The sequence below is a fragment of the Mandrillus leucophaeus genome, unplaced genomic scaffold (genome assembly GCF_000951045.1).
Source record: "Mandrillus leucophaeus isolate KB7577 unplaced genomic scaffold, Mleu.le_1.0 Scaffold927, whole genome shotgun sequence".
Classification (NCBI taxonomy): domain Eukaryota; kingdom Metazoa; phylum Chordata; class Mammalia; order Primates; family Cercopithecidae; genus Mandrillus; species Mandrillus leucophaeus.
This window is the reverse complement of record NW_012110108.1, coordinates 272039-294412: the sequence shown is the minus strand read 5'-3', so window position 1 is coordinate 294412 and position 22374 is coordinate 272039. Positions and strand designations below refer to the sequence as shown.

The 22374-nt window shown below is 36.3% G+C and overlaps 1 pseudogene; it reads left to right on the top strand.

Annotated features, from left to right (window-relative positions):
* The first annotated feature begins 1443 nt into the window (after nucleotides 1-1443).
* On the top strand, nucleotides 1444-18307 carry LOC105532017 (annotated as a pseudogene).
* Nucleotides 18308-22374: the final 4067 nt, after the last annotated feature.

Below are 22374 nucleotides of genomic sequence, written 5' to 3'. Positions count from 1 at the left end.
AAGTTGATTAATTAATAAGACCTCTAGGATCTAGAAGCAAGATCCGTGAAGACCTCAGAGACTCTAGATTTTTTTAAAAAGCCTAAGAGGACTTAAAGTACATATGAGACATTCTTTAGGAAAAACTACAAGGATCTTTTAATTTTAATTTCTTCACTGAAAAAGAAGCATTTTCAATTTATCATTATAGCACAGTTTTTGATAAGCAAGTAGAAATAGATATGAAAGGAAATGTTGTGGTTCATAATGCAATTTGTAGGAAATTTTGGGTCCTAGTCATAAAGTTAATTTCATATTTACTTTCAGAATTCCATTCACCCAAATCTCTCCTTGGTGACTTTTTAACTATATTTTCTCAATAGTAATTGATAAGAAAAGATAGAATAGCATGACCATGATATGGGCAAAATCCAACAAATTCCTTCTAATCCATCAAGTAAAGGCCAAATGATTAACTGGATCTAAAGTTGGGTTTATATTGTAATTTTAATCGCTTTAAAGTTGTTTACTCAGGTGTTATGTATTAAGTTGGTAACTTCTCATCAGTCACTGTATATAGTTCAAAATAATTTAAAGAACTGTTCTATATCAGCAAAAAATCATAATTTGTCTTTGATAACTCTTTAACTGCTATAAATGCATATATGTAAAATAGGAAGAAAAGGGGAATGGCTGGAAAGAGGAGAAAATAACGATGGCTCGTAAAGTCGTCATATATGCAGCTAGTTAAAGGCAATACTGATATTTATCCACTCCATATTACCTTTTGTCTGAACATCAGCCTCAATATCTTGAAGTTGTTTGCTGGTAGGGTGACACAAACTTCACCGTTGAAGGATCCGAGACCCTGTGGTCCTGCCTGTGATTAATTGCTGTGGTTGTTCATTAATATTTACAATGAGTCATGGAAGTATTAGAAGGGTTTCTGGAAAATGTTCTAGGTTACTGCTATACTCCTTCTATTAATATCTGTTGCTAATAAGAATAATTTACCCAAGAGAATACAAAGCTTTTTTTTTTAACCTGTTGGTTCAGCAAAATGAATGTGTTCAGTAAAGAGACTGAATTTAGAGCTCATTTTATCAATTGTTGTGTTCCCCTAGTAAAATTATCCCTCTGTTAAGCAGTAAGAATATTCATTCAGCAGGGACAAATGTCATGCAGGCATCCAGCAAAAAAAAAGTTGAGAGTGAGTTGATAGGTTTTACAGTGGTGGCTGACATTCCCATTTTGAACCCTTGTACTTCGACCTGTAATTGCTTCATATATTTGTTGCTAACGAAGAGCACAGATTATATCCTGGATGACAGTTACTCACCTTTCTAAAGCAATGACATCCAGTTGGTCCAACAACTGAATCTTTAATAAATGATTCCGGTCGCTGCCGCCGACGCTACCACAGCGTTTGGGTGTAGAGTTTGGAATCCCTGTGCTGCGTTAACAATGAAGCAGAGTTCCAACGTGCCGGCTTTCTTCAGCAAGACATGGACGCTTGTGGAGGAAACCCACACTAACAAAATCATCACCTGGAAGCAGAATGGCCAAAGTTTTCTGGTCTTGGATGAGCAACGATTTGCAAAGGAAATTCTTCCCAAATATTTCAAGCACAATAACATGGCAAACTTTGTGAGGCAACTGAATATGTATGGTTTCCGTAAAGCAGTACATATCGACTCTGGAACTGTAAAGCAGGAAAGAGATGGTCCTGTAGAATTTCAGCATCCTTATTTCAAACAAGGACAGGATGACTTGTTGGAGAACATTAAAAGGAAGGTTTCATCTTCAAAACCAGAAGAAAATAAAAATTCGTCAGGAAAATTTTTTTAAAAAATTATAAGTAGTGCTCAGAAGGTTCAAATAAAACAGGAAACTGTTGAGTACAGGCTTTCTGAATTAAAAAGTGAGAATGAGTCCCTTTGAAAGGAGGTGTCAGAATCACGAGCAAAGCATGCACAACAGCAACAAGTTATTCGAAAGATTGTCCAGTTTATTGTTACACAAGTTCAAAATAACCAACTTGTGAGTTTAAAACATAAAAGGCCTCTATTTTAAACACTAATGGAGCCCAAAAGAAGAATCTGTTTCAGCACATAGTCAAAGAACCAACTGATAATTACCATCATAAAGTTCCACACAGTAGGAATGAAGTTTTAAAGCCAAGGGAGATGATTTCAGATGACATCATTATTTACAATGTTACTGATGATAATGCAAATGAAGAAGATATCCCAGTTATTCCAGAAACTGGGATATTATATCATATCCATATATTATATCATATATATATATATATATCCAGGATGTTATATATGGTCCCTCCAATTGTACCCAGTACCCTGATATTGTCACCGTTGAAGATGACAATGAAGATGAGTATGCACCTGCCATTCAGAGTGGAGAGCAGAGTGAACCAGCCAACGAATCCCTAAGTTCAGGCAGTGATGAGAGCAACCCTCTCATGTCTAGTGCTATCTACTAAATGGCTCATCCAGTCTGACCTCAGAAGACCCAGTGACCATGATGGATTCCATTTTGAATGATAACATCAATCTTTTGGGAAAGGTTGAGTTGTTGGATTATCTTAACAGTATTGATTGCAGTTTAGAGGACTTCCAAGTCGTGCTATCAGGAAGACAATTTAGCATAGACCCAGGTCTCCTGGTTGACTCTGAGAAAAAAGGATTAGAAACTACAACAACAATGTAGTTCAGCCAGTTTGGGAAGAGGGAAGAAAATCTAAATCCAAGCCAGATGAGCAGCTTGTCCAGTACACTGCCTTTCCACTTCCTGCATTCCTCGATGGGACCCCTGCTTCTTCTGTTGAACAGGTGAGTACAACAGCATCACCAGAAGTTATGTCCTCTGTAGATAAATCCATAGAAGTTGATCAAGTGAAATTTATCCTACAGTGCAAACATGCAAACACAAATCTATAAATATGGTATACTATATTAACATAATGAAGAACATAAACCATATGATCATCTCTATAGATGCAGAAGAAAAAACATTTGACAAAATCAAACATCTTTTAATAATATAATAAAAAACTCTCAAAAAATATGTGGAGAAGAAATATACCTATACCTCAGCACAATAAAGGCCATACATGACAAGCCTACATGCACGCATGCACACACACACACACACACACACACACACACACACACACACACACACATATCTGTGTTGCTGATACGGTTTAGCTCTGTGTCCCCACTCAAATGTCATCTCAAATTGTAATCTTTGTGTGTCAAGGGAGGGAAGTGGTGGGAGTGATTGGATCATGGGGTGGTTTCCCCCATGCTGTTCCTGTGATAGTGAGTGACTTCTCACAAGATCTGATGGTTTAAAAGTCTGTGGCAGTTTCCCCCTCACTCTCTCTCTCTCTCTCCTGCCACCTTGTGAAGAAGGTACTTGCTACCCCTTTACCTTCTACCATGATTGTAAGTTTCCTGATGCCTCTCCAACCATACAGAACTGTGAGTCAATTAAACCTCTTTCTTTATAAATTACCCAGTCTCAGATATGTCTTTATAGCAGTGTGAGAATAGACTAATACAATTGCCTACTGGTGACATTTATTAACAGGCTTTTTTATTAATAGGCTAGTTATCAAACTTCTGTAAGTGGTAACACTATGTTTTCTACTTTCTCAGATAACATTTTTAATATAGTGCTTCATAATTAACCCCGGGTTTTCCCTTTTTTCTATACTTCCGCTACTACAGTGATAATCCAGATTTGGTACCTACTCAACTCAACTTGAACATTATTTTTTTTAAATCCTATCTGATTTCTTTTTTCTCCTCAGCATTTACTTTTTAAGATTCCAGATTTATCTTTCTCAAACACTATTTTAATTATGTCATTTCTTTCTTAAGAGATTTTGTTACTTCCCAATTTCCTATTTAGCAAATTGGGCTTTCTATTACTCTCCAAATTGTAACCTCTATGAAACCAGATGAGATGTCTCACTGCATCCATTCATCTTGCACAGTGTAGGCTTAACATGTTGATTTTAATTATACCCGATATATTCTCTTTGAATCTGGTTCTAAATCCTACCAATATTTAAGATTCCATTCATATCTCCCCAGAGTTACCATTGGCTTGCTATGGTAGCCAAACTTGGCATCACTTCTCCATACTCTTTTTAAATATTATTATAGTTATCCCTACATATGATAGCATCTATTTATGCTTTGGTTATTTAATGCATGTCATTTTACATTTACAATTGAATTTTCAGTTCCTCACAATGAAATGCATTACTTGCAAGATCCAATAACACTTATCATAATTTGGAATGCAGCATAAGTGCTCATTCATTTTTAATTTATTGAATTCATTTATAGTTCATTTGTGATGGTTAATATTGAGTGTCAACATTATTGGACTGAAGGATGCAAAGTATTGTTCCTGGGTGTGTCTGTGAGGGTGTTGCCAAAGGAGATTAACAGTTGAGTGAGTGGACTAGGAGAGGCAGACCCATCCTCAATCTGGTGGACACCATCTATTCAGCTGCCAGTGAAGTGAAGCTAGGATAAAAGCAGGCAGAGGAACATGGAAGGACTAGACTGGCTAAGTCTTCTGGCCTCCATCTTTCTCCTGTGCTGGATGCTTCCTGTCCTCAAACATTGGATTCCAAGTTCTTTAGCTTGTTGGCTCCTGAACCTATACCAGTAGTTTGCCAAGCACTCTCAGGCCTTTGGCCACAGACTGAAGGCTGCACTGTCAGCTTCCCTACTTTTGAGATTTTAGGACTCAGACTGGTTCCCTTACTCCTCAGTTTACAAACAGCCTATTGTGGGACTTCACCTCGTGATCATGTGAGTAAATACTTCTTAATAAACTCCCTTTCATATATGCATCTATCCTATTAGCCCTGTCTCTCTAGAGAACCATGACTAATACATCTTATTTTAAAAAGTTTTGAAGTAACTTGCAACAACTGCAGTAACAAACTAATTTATTAAATATATTCAAAACTTAATTTGGGTCAAGCATTTTTCTAAGCACTTTACATGAATTTCATAATTTAATCATTAAAACAATTTCATATACTAACGAAACCTTTTATAAGTATATAAATACCAATAACCTTTTTTATTATGCTTTAAGTTCCGGGATACACATGCAGAACATGCAGGTTTGTTACATAGGTATACACATGCCATGGTGGTTTGCTGCACCCATCAATCCCTCATCTATATTAAGTATTTCTCCTAATGCTATCTCTCCCATAGCCCTTCACCCCCGACAGGCCCTGGTGTGTGATGTTCCCCTCCCTGTGTTCTCATTTTTCAACTCACACTTTTGAGTGAGAACATGCTGTGTTTGGTTTTCTGTACCTGTGTTAGTTTGCTGACAATGATGGTTTCCAGCTTCATCCATGTCCCTGCAAAGGACATGATCTCATCCTTTTTTATGACTGCATAGCATTCCATGGTGTATATGTGCCATATTTTCTTCATCCGGTCTATCATTAATGGACATTTGGGTTGGTTCCAAGTCTTTGCTATTGTGAATAGTGCGGCAATAAACATACATGTGCATGAGTCCTTATAGTAGAATGATTTATAATCCTTTGAGTATATACCCGGTAATTGGATTGCTGGGTCAGATGGTATTTCTTGTTCTAGATCCTTGAGGAATCGCCATACTATCTTCCACAATGGTTGAATTAATTTACACTCCCACCAACAGTGTAAACGCATTCCTATTTCAACACATCCTCTCCAGCATCTGTTGGTTCTAGACTTTTTAATGATCGCCATTCTAACTGGCATGAGATGGTATCTCATTGTGGTTTTGATTTGCATTTCTCTAATGACAAGTGATGATGAGCTTTTTTTCATATGTTTGTTGGCCACATAAATGTCTTATTTTGAGAAGTGTCTGTTCATATCCTTCACCCACTTTTTGATGGTGTTGTTTGTTTTTTTCTTGTATATTTGTTTAAGTTATTTGTAGATTCTGGGTATTAGCCCTTTGTTAAAACTTAAAAATGCCCTTTGTCAGATGGATAGATTACCGAAATTTTCTCCCATTCTGTAGGTTGTCTGTTCACTCTGATGATAGATTCTTTTGCTGTGCAGAAGCTCTTTAGTTTAATTTGATCCCATTTGTCAATTTTGGCTTTTGTTGCCATTGCTTTTGTTGTTTTAGTCATGAAGTCTTTGCCCATGCCTATGTCCTACATGGTGTTGCCTAGGTTTTCTTTTAGGTTTTTTGTTGTTCTAGGTCTGACATTTAAGTCTTTAATCCATCTTGAGTTGATATTTGTACAAGATGTAAGGAAGGGGTCCAGTTTCAGTTTTCTGCATGTGGCTAGCCAGTTTCCCCAACACCATTTATTAAATAGGGAATCCTTCCCCACTGCTTGTTTTTGCCAGGTTTGTCAAACATCAGATGGCAGGACATGTGTGGCATTATTTCTGAGGTCTGTGTTCTATTCTATTGGTCTATATATCTGTTTGGTACCAGTACCATGCTGTTTCAGTTACTGTAGCCTTGTAGTATGGTTTGAAGTCAGGTAGCATGATGCCATGAGCTTTGTTCCTTTTGCTTAGGATTATCTTGGCTGTACGGGCCTTTTTTGGTTCCATATGAAATCTAAAGTTGTTTTTTCTAATTCTGTGAAGAAAGTCAATGGTACCTTGATGGGGATGGCATTCAATCTGTAAATTACTTTAGGCAGTATGGTCATTTTCACGATACTGATTCTTCCTATCCATGAGCATGGAATGTTTTTCCATTTGTTTGTGTCTTCTCTTATTTACTTGAGCAGTAGTTTGTAGTTCTCCTTGAAGAGATCTTTCACATCCCTTGTAAGTTGTATGCCTAGGTATTTTATTCTCTTTGTAGCAATTGCAAATGGGAGTTCACTCATGATTTGGCTCTCTGTGTGTCTATTATTGGTGTAGAGGAATGCTTGTGATTTTTACACACTGATTCTGTATCCTGAGACTTTGCTGAAGTTGCTTACCAGATTAAGGAGATACTGGGTTGAGACAATGGGGTTTTCTAATATACAATCATGTCATCTGCAAACAGAGACAATTTAACTTCCTCTCTTCCTATATGAATACCCTTTATTTCTTTCTGTTGCCCGATTGCCCTGGTCAGAATTTCCAATACTATGTTGAACAGGAGTGGTGAGAAAGGACATCCTTGTGTCATGCTGATTTTCAAAGGGAATTCTTCCAACTTTTGCCCATTCAGTATGATATTGGCTGTGCATTTGTCATAAATAGCTCTTATTATTTTGAGATACATTCCATCAATACCTAGTTTATTGAGAGTTTTTAGCATTAAGTGCTGTTGAATTTTGTTGAAGGCCTTTTCTGCATCAGTTGAGATAATCATGTGGTTTTTGTCATTGGTTCTGTTGATGTGATGGATTCCATTTATTGATTTGCGTATGTTGAACCAGCCTTGCATCCCAGGGATGAAGCCAACTTGATCGTGGCAGATAAGCTTTTTGAAGTATTGCTGGATTCAGTTTGCCAGTATTTTATTGAGGATTTTCACGTCGATGTTCATCAGGGATATTGGCCTGAAATTTTCTTTTTTTGTTGTGTCTCTGCCAGGTTTTGGTATCGGGGTGATGCTGGCCTCATAAAATCAGTTAGAGAGGAGTCCCTCTTTTTCTATTGTTTGGAATAGTTTCAGAAGGAATGGTACCAGCTCTTCTTTGTACCTCTGGAAGAATTTAGCTGTGAGTTCATCTGGTCCTGGGCTTATTTTAGTTGGTAGGCTACTAATTACTGCCTTAATTTCAGAACTTGTTATTGTTCTATTCAGGGATTTGGTTTCTTCCTGATTTAGTCTTGGCAGGGTGTATTTGTTCAGGAGTTTATCAATTTCTTCTAGATTTTCTAGTTTATTTTCGTACAGGTGTTTATAGTATTCTCTGATGGTAGTTTGTATTTCTGTGGGATCGGTGGTTATATCCCCTTTATCATTTTTCATTGTGTCTATTTGATTCTTCTCTCTTTTCTTCTTTATTAGTCTGGCTAGTGGCCTATGTATTTTGTTAATCTTTTCAAAACCCCATCTCCTGGATTCACTGATTTTTTTAAGAGTTTTTCGTGTCTCTGTCTCCTTCAGTTCTGCTCTGATCTTAGTTATTTTTTGTCTTCTGTTAGCTTTTGAATTTGTTTGCTCTTGCTTCTCTAGTTCTTTTGATTGTTATGTTAGGGCTTCAATTTTAGATCTTTCCTGCTTTCTCCTGCTGGCATTTAGTGCTATAAATTTCCCTCTGAACACTGCTTTAAATGTGTCCCAGAGATTCTGGTACATTGTGTCTTTGTTCTCTTGGTTTTAAAGAACTTATTTATTTCTGCCTTAATTTCATTATTTACCCAGTAGTCACTCAGGAACAGGTTGTTCAGTTTCCATGTAGTTTTGTGGTTTTGAGTGAGTTTCTTAACCCTGAGTTTTAATTTGGTTGCACTGTAGTCTGAGAGACAGTTTGTTATAATTTCCACTCTTTTGCATTTATTGAGTAGTGTTTTACTTGCAATTGTCTGGTCAATTTTAGAATAAGTGCAATGTGATACTGAGAAGAATGTATATTCTGTTGATTTTGGTTGGAGAGTTCTGTAGATGTCTGTTGAGTTGGGTCCAGAGCTGACTTCAATTCCTGAATATCCTTGTTAATTTTCTGTCTTGTTGATCTTTCTAATATTGACAGTGGGGTGTTAAAGTTTCCCACTATTATTGTGTGAGAGTCTAAGTCTTTTTGTAGGTCTCTAAGAACTTGCTTTATGAATCTGAGTGCTCCTGTACTGGTTTCATATATATGCAGTATAATTAGCTCTTCTTGTTGCATTGATCCCTTTACCATTATGTAATACCCTTGTCTTCTTTTTATCTTTGTCGACTTAAAGTCTGTTTTATCAGAAACTAGGATTGCAATCCCTGCTTTTTTTTTTTCCTTTCCATTTGCTTGGTAAATCTTCCTCCATCCCTTTATTTTGAGCCTATGTTGTGTCTTTGCACATATAGGTCTTCTGAATACAGCACACCAATGGGTCTTGACTCTGTATCCAATTTGCCAGTCTGTGTCTTTTAATTGGGGCATTTAGCCCATTTACATTTAAGGTTAATTTGCCAGTCTGTGTCTTTTAATTGGGGCATTTAGCCCATTTACATTTAAGGTTAATATTGTCATTGGTGAATTTGATCCTGTCATTATGATGCTAGCTGGTTATTTTGCTCTTTAGTTGATGCAGTTTCTTCATAGTGTCGGTGGTCTTTACAATTTGGTATGTTTTTGCAGTGGCTGGTACCTGTTTTTCCTTTGCATATTTAGTGCTTCCTTCAGGAGCTCTTGTAAGGCACACCTGGCGGTGACAAAATCTTTCAGCATTTTCTTGTCTGTTAAAGATTTTATTTCTTTTTTGCTTTTGAAGCTTAGTTTAGCTGGATATGAAATTCTGTGTTGAAAATTCTTTTCTTTAAAAATGTTTACTATTGGCCCCCACTCTCTTCTACTCTCTCTCTCACTTGCCCTGGGTATCTGCTAGGAAGAGAAGGAAACTGGGGATGACTGCTCCTTTCGTTTGAGACGAGTATCCATTCATCTTCAGTCTGTACGCCTTTCGAATGCATCCTGAACCACTGGGACTCCTTTGGGAAAAAAAATGCCTTTATTTTTCCTTTCTCCTTCTCTGTTCTCCACAGATAGGTAATCGTGTCTCTGTACTTCAGGACACTCCCCTCAGATGCATCCTCCAAACTGGAAGGAGTTAATTTCCCAAACCTTAAACTTGTTGGTTTAGGATTGGGCTCAAGAAAGGGAACCCAGAAGCCCAACATGCTGGCAAAAGGGTAAAGTTTTTTTTACCAGTCAGGCTTTTGACCCCACTCTCCCTGTGCAAACTTGTAAAAGGCCTCAGAATTTTTGAGCTGTTCTTACCTCTCCCCTTGTTCCTTTTTGTTACATGTTTTCTAATAACTCAGTTTGTCTCTTCTTGACTTCAGGCCATCAAATTCCAAACGGCCATGCAACTGGGACCTCAGACGATGGCCCCTTCTGCCAGGGACCCTTAGATAGGCCTCTGAGGGAGCTCTGACTGCCATTTTCCCAAAACAGCGTCCTCTGTCAGCAGGAAGCAGTTAAGATCGGTCTTCATCCTTATCCGTATCCTTATTCTAACAGGAGTTAGATGTGCTTCTTTAGAGGGAAGAATGAGACAGCCAGGTGGGAAGGGGTTCCCAGAGAAACTCCAGTCAGCCTGCATGCTGGAAGGAGTGCATGCTTGGGTGGAGCTTGGGAAGTTCACACCATTTGCAGCAGGGAGGAGCCTGGCCCTCCACTTCCTGGGTGGAACCTGGGATTCAGTCCTTGACAGGGGAAGCCCACTGGCAGGAAAGCACACTCTCTCACTTTGCTAAGCGTCTCTGTTTCGCTTTTTCTTCTTTTTCACCTAATAAAACTCTGCCTTACTCACCCTTCAAATTTTCTGTGAGCCTAATCTTTCGTGGCCGTGTGACAAGGACCCCATCTTTAGCTGAACTAAGAAAAGGTCCCACAATAAGTTATACCTGAATGACAAAGCAAGGTTAAAAAATTGTGCTAAAAATTAAGTGTCACATAAAATATAATTCTAGTCAGAAACAAACAACATAAATTGCTTAATTGCTTAATTATGTTAGAATGTTCAGGCTAGAATAGTACCTGTATTAGTCCATTTGCATGCTGCTAATAAAGACATACCCAAGACTCGATAATTTATGCAGAAAAGAAGTTTAACGGACGAACAGTTTCACATGGCTGGGGAGGCCTCACAATCGTGGTGGAAGGCAAGGAGGAGCAAGTTGCATCTTACATGGTTGGCAGCAGGAAAACAGAGAGCTTGTGCAGGGAAATTCCCCCGTATGAAACCATGAGATCTCATGAGACTTGTTCACTACCATGAAAACAACAGCGGAAAGACCCACCCCATGATTCAATTACCTCCCACCAGGTCCTTCTCACAACACAGGAATTGTGGGAACTACAATTTAAGATGAGATTTGGGTAGGGACACAGCCAAACCATATCAGTATGTTTTAAAGTTTGGTTAAATTAGTACACTCTCTGGTACTACTTATTAATATTTTACACTTACTAGCAAATAAACTTGAAAGACATAAGGTAAACTCATACGTATTTACTTCTCTTTATCATTTTTCTATAGTTTCTATAAAATATTTTCCTTTACAATAAGAAAACAGTAATTTGAACTGTTATAGAATTTTTATTATGTGTCAAATATTCTTAATATTGAAGAATCATAGCATACAATTCAAAAATACATTATAATGTATATAGATAACAAACTGAAAGCGACTCTCTCTGTGATAAATTAAGGATAATATTTTCTCTTTTTTGCATGTTAGTTTTAGTATATTACATTCTATAACATTGCTAAATAAAAATAGTTGGAAAATTGGTTAAATACACCTTGCTAAAGTCACATAATTAAAATAACTTATCTGTAGTTTATAAAGGTAAACATAATTTTATCTGCTGTTTATAAAATCCACAGATAAAGCAAAAAGTAACAAAATGTCATTTCGTACTTCAAAAAATGCCTTACAAACAAAAGCACAAGAGTAATTATGACAGTAATGTAATTACTGTCAAAGTGAGACAAATAATGTGTTTTTGCTTTAGCTCTGTTTATTCAAAAACATTTCAACAAACATTTAAGAGAATATTATATAAATATTATTCATTGCATAACCATGCCATTGAACTCACTAACAAGGAAATAGAATTATAGGCAATAAACCTTGTGCAGCTTAGAGTACATTTGAGGTTACAAAGTCAAACTAATTTATACTTATTTACATATATGGATTCACTTGAGATTTCTTGTAGTTTTGTTTTGTTGTAGAATTGATACACAATCTTATGAAAAAAACTCAAGTTCTAAACTCATTGTGCAAAAGTAATCTTTCCTTTATATTCTACCAGTATTATTCTTGCCTCCTATTCTTGCTTAAAGGTTTCTCTAACTTCTTTCTAGTGTGTTTTACAGTTTAGACAGACAATGTGAGTTAAAATGCTGCAGGATCCTTACTGACTTCACTGTGTGTATTAGTCAGCGTTCTCTAGAGGGACAGAACTAATAGGATAAATGTATATATGAAGGAGAGTTCATTAAGGAGAATTGACTCACATGATCAGCAAGTGAAATCCCACAATAGGCCATCTGCAAGCTAAGGAGCAAGGAAGCCAGTCCAAGCCCCAGAACCTTGCAAGCCAACAGTGCAGTCTTCAGTTTGTGTCTAAAAGCTCAAGAGCCCCTGGCAAACCACTGCTGTAAGTCCAAGAGTCCAAAAGCTAACAACTTGGAGTCTGATGTTCCCGGGCAGGAAGCATCCAGCATGGGAGAAAGATGAAGGCCAGAAGACTCGGCCAGTCTAGTCCTTCCACCTTCTTCTGCCTTCTTTTTCTAGCCACACTGGCAGCCGATTGGGTGGTGCCCACTCATATTGTGGGTGGGTCTTCCTGAAGGTGGGTCTTCCCCCAGTCCACTGACTCAAATGTTAATCCCTTCTGGCAGCACCCAGCAACACCCAGATACACCCAGAAACAATACTTTGCATCTTTCAAAACAATCAAGTTAACCATCACACTATGTTACTGTGTTTAATTACCTGATGTAAAAATGTCAGTTTCTTTGGCTGCCCTTGTGGTAACTAATTATCATATCATATGAGTTTTGCTTCTTTACATCAAATTAAAAAAAAAATGAAAATAAAAACGGAGTCTTTCTAATTTTGATCCCTCCCTAAGATAAACCTTGATATTCCCCATAAATTGCTGACTCCCTAATAAAAAGAAACTCTTTTCTGAATTTCACAATGCTTATATCTGAAGATATGCCATGGCATTTATGGGTGTGACATAACTGGCATATTTATCACCAAGATCAGATTAACTATAATACCTGTAACCTTGATAATCGCGTAAGAGTTTTGGGGATTTTGTTTTTCCTTTAAATGGCTGTTGCTCTTCTTTTTTCTTCAATCTGGTGAGCTAGTCCTAAAGCCTGGACTTTATTGCAAACTTTCATTGCAAGTAAACTACCCTTTTTTTTCAAGGTAGGAAAAAAACTACCTTTTTTTCCTTTTCTACCTTTTTTTCCTTTTTCCTTTGAAACTTCTTTTGAAGGTTTTGCTGGGTAAACTGAAGGCCAAACCTAACTCAACCTCATGTGCAGAGATTTGAGCCTTCTGAAGTGTTTTCACCAAGATCTCTCTTTTCTCAGTTCCCAGGGTGAACGTCATGTAGCTATAGAACTCTTGCTCTAATTTTGTATTTCTTCCCTAATTCTGGTTTTTCAGCAAATCTAACTCTGATCCTGATTTGTCCCCAGCCTCATGTTTCCCCATGGACATCTGATATTGTGGGACAGTATCTATTAGATGACAGTCAACAAGACAGATGTTCTACAGAGTTGACTTTTTTTATTGTTCATCTTGAGTCTTCACTTTATTTTAACATCCTTTAAGCTCTGCATTTTATCTGTATGCCCTTGTGAGCCTATATCATCAGAAAGAAAACAATACATTTCTCTCTGGAATAAAGGGAAGATCTTAGAGATCTGCAGTAACTGTGACTATTATGGAGCTTTTGTGCTACATTTACTTTGACTTACAGCTGCCACTGGAAAATGAGACTTCTAGTTCTCATTATAATCATGCAAATTTAAAAAATGCCTTTTCTATCCTGAAGTAATTCATTTCTTACAAAGATCTTTTGTACTTTTTCTGAATCTGTGGCGAATTCTCTCTTATGTCAGGAAATATTTGGAAATAAATTGGTTATAAAGTCATTTTCACACACTGTAATAACATCTATTTCAAACAGGCACATGCACATCTATGGGGAGAAAATGCGTAAATGTTTCCCAAAAACTTTTGAAACTGGTTTTGTATGGCAAAGCCTCTGGCTTTTAAGAAAAGTGTTTATGATTTGATAAACTGTACAAAATAGAACAAATGAATGAAAGAATGAAGAATGGGGAAAATTACTTTTGATTTGCAAAGAACAGTTTCATGACTATGAAAAATCTAATAATTCTGAGTACATGATTTCTCTTTCTCCTCTTTCATACAATAAGAAAGGCCCATAGAAATATATAAATGATGGAAAATTCAGATGTAAAATTGTGCTTCACGTACTGACTTCAAGAACTTAATGGTGCTTAAAGTTATAACCCTAGCTGAACCCTCAATCTCACTCAACAGGTGCTACAGAAAAAGCAATACACAATATGTTAAGAGTTAGTCAGCTAAAACCTATTTCTGAATGTGCTAATCTGCCTACGAGTTTGATAAGAATAAAGTGCGTTTTGAGTCAGAAATACTTTCTCAGCAAACACATTGATATATCTTCACTTATAGAACTATACAGTAGTCTGTTTATCAAATGAAGCTGTTCTTCATTAGCTTATAAAGACTAGAAAAGCATTTTCAATATGAGAAAACTGAAATTTTCTCATTTCTAGAAATACTTCATGCAAAATGTTCTACATTGGTTGGCTTGCTTAAAATAAGCTTCGGACACTTGGTAAAACTTAAGGAGAAAAATAATTTAGCTAAATTTGTAAGGGTTTTGGTTATTAGTCTTCATGGTAGATAGCAGTGTAGTGCAAGTTGTTAGGAAGAGAAGAAAATGAAGTAAACTTCAGTATTCTCAAAAAAATGAGATTCATATTTGATATATTAATGTGGTAAAAAAAAAAAAGCCTTGTGTAAGCTGACAATAATTTGGCTTTGAAACAATGATATTTCTTCTGCCTGCTCTTATCAGTTTTAAAAAATAATGTGAAAATAATGATTTCATTTATACAAGATTTAGATTCATTTTCTCATGCAAAGCCTAATCAATTTAAATTTCCTAAATTACCTTTACTAGATTTTATAATAAGTTCTCACTTTCACAAAAATGATACAGTAAGTGGGAATTTATAATTATATCAGTTAAAAGCTCAACTAAAGCAAAGTATAATATCTGGTTACTTTTAGCAAGCATTTCCTCTCATAAACATATTTACTTCTTATAATGCTGATTATAATGAAAATTTAATACTTCTACTTACACTATTTGGAAAAACGTTTAAATACTATATCTAAGCATGACAAAATGCTCAGTCATCAAGTATAGGTTTAATTTATACGTGGATCTCTTTTATTACATAGAATATAAACTGGCCATCATTTAATATGTGGAAAAGAATATGTAGGATTAGGGATGCATTAGTATCGTTTTCATACTTAACACTTTAAGGCATATCTGAAAAGTCATGCCTGACTATGGCAGCATGTGTAGGAAAGAAAAGAAAAGGAATAATGCCAATTTAAAATTGTCTGGTTGTGTCAACACATTATAAAATATAAAAGACAACTTTTTTGATATAGTATGTTGTAGAAAGTTTGGAGGTAGACTTTCAAAAAATGAATATAAGAGAAAACAATAAAACGTTTACAATTTTGGCCATGTTGGGTGCCTCTTGTTTTATTTATATACAGGGGGAAATCTTTTGAATCCTTTCATGCAATGTGTTACACAGATGGGAACATGACAAACTGATTTTTGAGTACACAGGCTACCCTAAAACAAGTTAATTGGCTCGCAGAGTGTAGACCTTCTTTATAGTGTCAAAATCATCTCACTTGAGAACTATTAACATTGTGTGCTTTTCTATGCATTCACAACAGTTTTTCATTTTGTCTATTCTGAATAAGCTAGAATTTCTAATTATCAGTTTTTGCTTCTCTGTTTATTTTCACTGTAGCCTGAAACTGTAACCATTTTTAATGGCTTGTGTTTATATCTTGTCTCTTCTATCAACTCTTCCCAAATTCAAGCCACAAATTCAGAATAATGAAATTCTTTTGGTGTCTCTTTCCCAAACAGCATCCACAAAAACTTTCCCAGAGAGCATTTACAAAGATCTTTGCTGTAACATTATAACAGAAGAAATCCATGAGATTCTCCATATTTATCATTGTATCAGAGTAAATATGGGATCAGGAAAGCATTCATAATAGTCAATTGGTGGGACCTGGGATAGGACATCAGAGCATGGTGGGTTGTAGATGGTTTCCACACAGCAGAAAGGCCCCAGGCAGAGTGTTGGATAATGGGCAGGATGCAAAGGGTACTTACACAGGTTTATACTAGCAGCAGCCCAGCAACAGGTGCGGAAGCCAGATTAAGATAAAAAGAACAATTATGTAGGGAAAAGAGAGACAGCTGTAATGAGCGAATAGAGAACGTATAAAGTGGAATTAGTCAAAAAGTAAATACATTAAACATAATGAGTATTGGAGAGGGAGTTTGCAATATGGAAATTGAGAAACCAGAATAAACTCTGTACTGAAGATTGGAATTCATAGTATAAGAATAGATTCACTGTAATTGTTCGTTCTCACGCTGCTATAAAGAACTACTTGAGACTGGGTAATTTATAAAGAAAAGAGTGTTAATTGGCTCATGGTTCTACTGGCTGTACAGGTAGCATGACGGGGGAAGCTTCAGGAAACTTTCAATCATGGCAAAAGGCAGAGGGGGAGCAGGCACCTCTTCACATGGTGGAGCAGAAGAGAGAGAGAGAACGAGGAGGCGCTACATGTTTTTAAACAACCAGATCTCATGAGAACTCACCCACTATCACAAGAACAGCAAGGGGTAAGTTTGCCCCCATGGTACAATCAGCACCCATTAGGCACTACCTCCACCATGGGGGATTACAAGTCAACATGAGCTTTGGGTGGGGACACAAATCCAAACCATATCACTCATTCATAGAAATGTAAAGGCAAAGGATGGTATGTATGCAAACATGTATGAGTGCACGTATGAATATATGTGGATGTGTACATATACATATATACATATGTATGTCTGCCAACTAAGAGACCTACCAGCACCTAAACAGCAATAACATTGAACACTCATCACCCATATCTTGATTTCCAAATACACTTCTCCACTAAAAGGAACCAGGGATTCTTGGAGAAATGCCTAATTTCATATCAGATAGGCAAAGAACACAAAAATCTGTTATGTTGTTTTGTGTCAAAAAGTATAAAGTTTTAAAAGAATATTGGAGATAAGTCAAAAAAACACAGACGCTAGCTCAAAGAAACTCCCACTGGCTAAATTTGGGATAATTTGAGCATCAAAATAAATAATGTCAATAAAGTATTATAACACATTAAATAAAGTAGAAAACCATGAGTTCATGCTGATATAAATAAATAAACTTTTCAAAACTTAGAGAACTAGAATATCTACATGGTCTCACAATATTTAATAAAAATCCTTACTAATTACAAAAAGAGAGAGTAAATTTACGGAGGAGAAAGATAGCAGATACGATTTTAATCAAATGGGTTTGGGACAGATTGACTTTGTGTGCCACTGAGAGAACGTATTGTAAACATGGCTCACTCCACTTGTTTGATAATCCTGCCAAGGATACATACCTGAATTTAATCATTAAGAAAACCAGAAAAACACAACTTGAGGGACATTCTACCCAATAACTGGCCTGAAATCATCAACAATATCAAGACAAAAAAATCAAGGAGTATCAAAGAAAGACTGAGGAATTGTTCCATATTTAAGGAGACTTACATATACAACTGGATGCAAAAATGTGACTCTAAACTTTACATATTACCATTCCTTTTACTATCGATGATGCTTTTGGAACAACTGCTCAATTAGGAGGTTTAGATGACGGTAAAGCAATCCTGATTCTGTGTACTGAAATATGATTATGAGGAGAATGTCTTTGTTGGTAGGAATTACACACGAAAGTATCTGGGGAAGATGGACTACTACGTTGGCAACTTACTCTCAAACGGTTTCTTTTAAAAGATCTTTATTTTGTACCAGCAATTCTCTATAAGTTTGAGATTATTTGTCAGTTTAATGTTTCTGTGTGTTAACTCTCAAAACATCATATTTATCTGATGATCCACTTATATAGCACTACCCTATAGCACTATAGTACGTGTTTAGTGACCACTCGAGTGTTTTTGGAAATAGGTTAAAAATATCTTTCATGTGACTGGAAGAGACACTCTGCTCCAACTAAGAGAAGAAGAATATTGTCTGAGTTTACTCTATATTTTTTAGAACCCCTTCCTTGCTCAGGTTTCAAAATCAAGTATTCTGGAAAATGCCCAGTCTCCCTCCAAAAAGCTGGCTGTGTATTGTCCTTACATTTCACTGTCAACTTCAAGAATATTTTTACCTGAACCAATTTACTACAAGGCAACATAGAGCTGCAAAGGGAGCTCAGGAAAAAATGAAATCTTTCCTACTGATAGACAAATGCTCTGATGAATTTGATGAATTTTTAAGTGAAATAATAGCGACATGTATAGCAAGGGAAACATAACATTCTCTGTTAGAGACACATAGTTTTTCAATAGTGTATAAGCCAAATTCTGTACTTTAACATCATTGTTTTCCCTAAGCTTCTGTAATGTCTATTCTCAAGCCCATCCACATTGCTACTTATTCTCATGTGTCAGCTGGCTCCTGCCTGTGACTCTCAGGCAGACTCTGGTCCTGTGCTCATTTTGCTGCTACAAATGAAACTACTAAAACTACCGTCCACCCAGTTCATGAATTACCACCCTGAACTCAAAAGTAGAGATGATTCCCTAAAGATTCCATGACCCTTTACAATCTGTTAGCCTCCCACAGCAACACTAGCACACATTGATTTTGCTCCAATAAACTCACCATGGAGCTTGTCACTGCTATATTTTTGCCAGTGGCTCTCCTATCTGCTATAGTTTTGAGCCCTCTTTATCTCCCCTTATAATCTCTCTGCAATTGCTAGCTCACACTGCCAAAACACCTTTAGAATCATGCCTAGCTTACTTTTCTTTCAATGGTCTATTTTAAAGTAGACTTTGAGCCATCTATTTTAAGTCTCAAGTTTAATTAAGGTTCTGTTAAACATAAGTGCTGTTGACTTAGAATTTCTGCCCATGGCCATGCAAATCTCATAATAAATCCAACCTTCTCATTTTTTTTTAACATGATCTAAATCAAATTCCTACAGATGGATCTCTGTCCTGGACCAGCCTAATAGAGAAGTATTATGAAAATGCTGTATATCCCCACCCTCCTCAGAGTTAACTCAATAATACAGAATTTTTTTATAATATTTTAAAATCTTAAGTAAACTATTTTATTTTAAATATTTTTAAACATATCTCCAAAATTATCTCCAACATCATATTAATAAACTCCTAAAGGTATTTCTATCAAATTCCTAATCAATTAGGATGACCTACTTTCATAATTATTTAATATATCCTGGATAGGTGCACCCAATTTTTCATTTACCAGTGACCAAGGAAACCACCAGCGACTTTCAAATCACCTGTGATGTTTCTCCCTAAGAATGTTCATGGGGCAATGATAACGTGAAAACAATCTCCCTGATATTAGTGGTAATGGTGTAGTGACAGACTTCAAATTGTGACACTTGACTGAGAGAGCCAAGGAAAATTTCATGTAGATGATAATAGCAGCTTTGGCTTATTAGTCAAAAAGATGGATGTGGCACAGTGATCTCCACCTATATTTAATTAATCATGGGAAATGAAATAAGTGGGTACTCCAGAAACAGAGAGAGAGAGAGAGAGAACCAATCTATTCAACAGAGACCTAACTTTAGCCACTATGAGTCACAACCTGTTCATCTTCCAATTCTGACAGAGTCACCAAAATGAAGAGTAGCCCTGAGGAAGGTTCTCATTCTAATACCAAAGATATGAACTGAAATCCTTCCAACAATCCTTCCCTGAATATTTTGGTGGTTGATTTATGGCTCACTAAGCACTAAAGAAAAGTATACACCCACACATTCTGTGGACCTTTAGAGATATTTGGATCCTGTTTTAGAACTATCACCAGATCTTAAGAACCCAGAATGTTACCCAGGCTGCTCATCAGAATGAAGAACTCCAGAGGGTAAGACAGAGAATGAGTTTCGATTTGTCTTCATCTCCTAATAGATACCACGGAACCTAAAAATCCGTAATGTATTTCCCACTTCCTAAGTGTATATGTAATTATGGTATAAGGCTGAAGAAATTGGTAAACATGCACAACTGATCCATGACATAGAGTAAGGACTAATAAAGTAGTAAGGGACAAACGGAATTTCATGGAGCTTCTTGCTAAAATATATTAAAATTTATACAGATCACAAGAGGAATGGCAGAGAATTAGTGCTACCAGCAAAGATGACAAATAAATGTGATGCTTTCTTTGCATTTATCTGACAGTTTAACCAGTGAAAGAATAGGGCTCTTGAGAGTCAGTTTAGCTTACCATAATTTTATCAAATGATGAGCATAGTGGTAATTATTAAAACAGATATGATCCTTACTAGAACAAAAACATTCAGCGCATGAGAATATATTATGCATATATTTATTTGAAAATGTTTCTCCTCTCTGCTGAAGATGGAACAAGATCACTTTGTTTTTACTTGATAACAAAACAATAAGTATTTGGCATCCTGTAAATTCTCTATTCCCACATGGTTCAAAAAGAAATTGAGGAGCTGTACTCTTTCATTAATTCTGCCTCTTTTTTAAATAAGGAAAAATAAATGCATGTATCTCCCAAACTCTCCAGCAGACTATTTACTTCAACTTATTTAAGTATATTTTAATAGAATATGTTTCCATTCCTGAACTATTTACCACTAAAGAGGAATAAAAACACTATAATGAGAGTAAACTAAAGATCTACCACTGGTGATAGAAACTTTTCTGACACGAGGTTTGTCAAGAAGAAAGAAGACAGTGCCTCCCTATGTAGGCAACTGAGAGTATCCACTACAGTACGTGTACCCCACAAAACTAAAACTATCCAGGATGCAGATTAGAACAAACTCACTAGACATTGGAATCTGAAAAGCTGAGATCGAAGGCAAGAGAACACCAAATACAAAGAGAAGTAAGCAATGTATAGTAAGAAATGTAACCTCATGGCCTGTTTCACAAATAAGGACTATAGTTTGCTTCAAATTTACTTCCTTGATAAATGTTTTAAGACAACTTTAATATTTAATTAAATTGTTTATGTTTTCTCATTCATATTGAAATGTATATTTGTTTACATATTTTATTATTAATTATAGTAGGGATGATGATAGCTTACCATCAGTGTATAGATTACAAACTATTAAAACAGGATTCTCAATTAATTAATATAAGAATGGAAATTGACCAGGAACGTTAGACTAGTAGCTAAATAGAGCAACACAAAATATTTTGAATCATGTCTCTTAAGGGATAGAATGACAATAATTTTGTGAAGACATGAACTTTTTGCATTACGTTACATGTTCAAGTTTGATAACTGTACGAACTGAAAGAAAAGAATTTGGACAGTAGAATATCTGAGATGGATTGTTAGAATAATGAGTGAACACATGCTCAAAGCGGGAACATAAGGGTCTTATTCACTGTAATTTAATTTTCCAGCAGAAGGAAAAAGAGCCTTAAATTTATCGAAGTAAATATTTCCAAGAGTAGCATTTGACAAGTTTGGTTTACATTAGAAATTTTTTCTGTTTTCTCTTTTCTAGTTCCCTGGAATGTTCAGGAGAAACTCATCTTCTCCAGCCTTACTATTGTGTATGTGCAGACAGAGCAAAAGAAAATTTATACGACTAAATGTTTATCTTTTGCTTAAATCCAAAGCTAGTTTGTGGAGGTTGTCACAAAAGAAACCTAACTACAAGACATTCAACTGAGGAAGCTGATGCCAATCATCAGAGTGTCAAAAAATGTAAACAAGTGGGTGCTTTAAAAATGTTGATAAAGAAAGAAGAGGCCAGGTGCCATGGCTTTATTCTGTAATCCCAGAACTTTGGGAGGCCGAGGTGGAGGGATCACGAGGTCAGGCAATCGAGACCATCCTGGCTGACACAGTGAAACCCCATCTTTACTAAAAATATGCACAAAAAATATTAGCCAGGCGTGGTGGCACGTGCCTGTAGTCCCAGCTACTCCGGAGGCTGAGGCAGGAGAATCGCTTGAACCCGGGAGACGGAGGTTGCAGTGAGCTGAGATCACGCCACTGCACTCCAGCCTGGGCGACAAGAGCCAGACTCGTCTCAAAAAACAACAAAGAAACGAACAAGACAAAAAGAAAGAAAGAAAAGAAAAGAGAAAGAAGGAGCTATTTCAAAAATCTACAAGCCATATTTTATGAACCTAAGAAATATGGAAATTAGTGTTTGTAAAGTTTTGGGGTTTTGTTGTTTTGTCTTTTTATACAAAATTGGAATAATTAGGAAATAACTTTGAAAT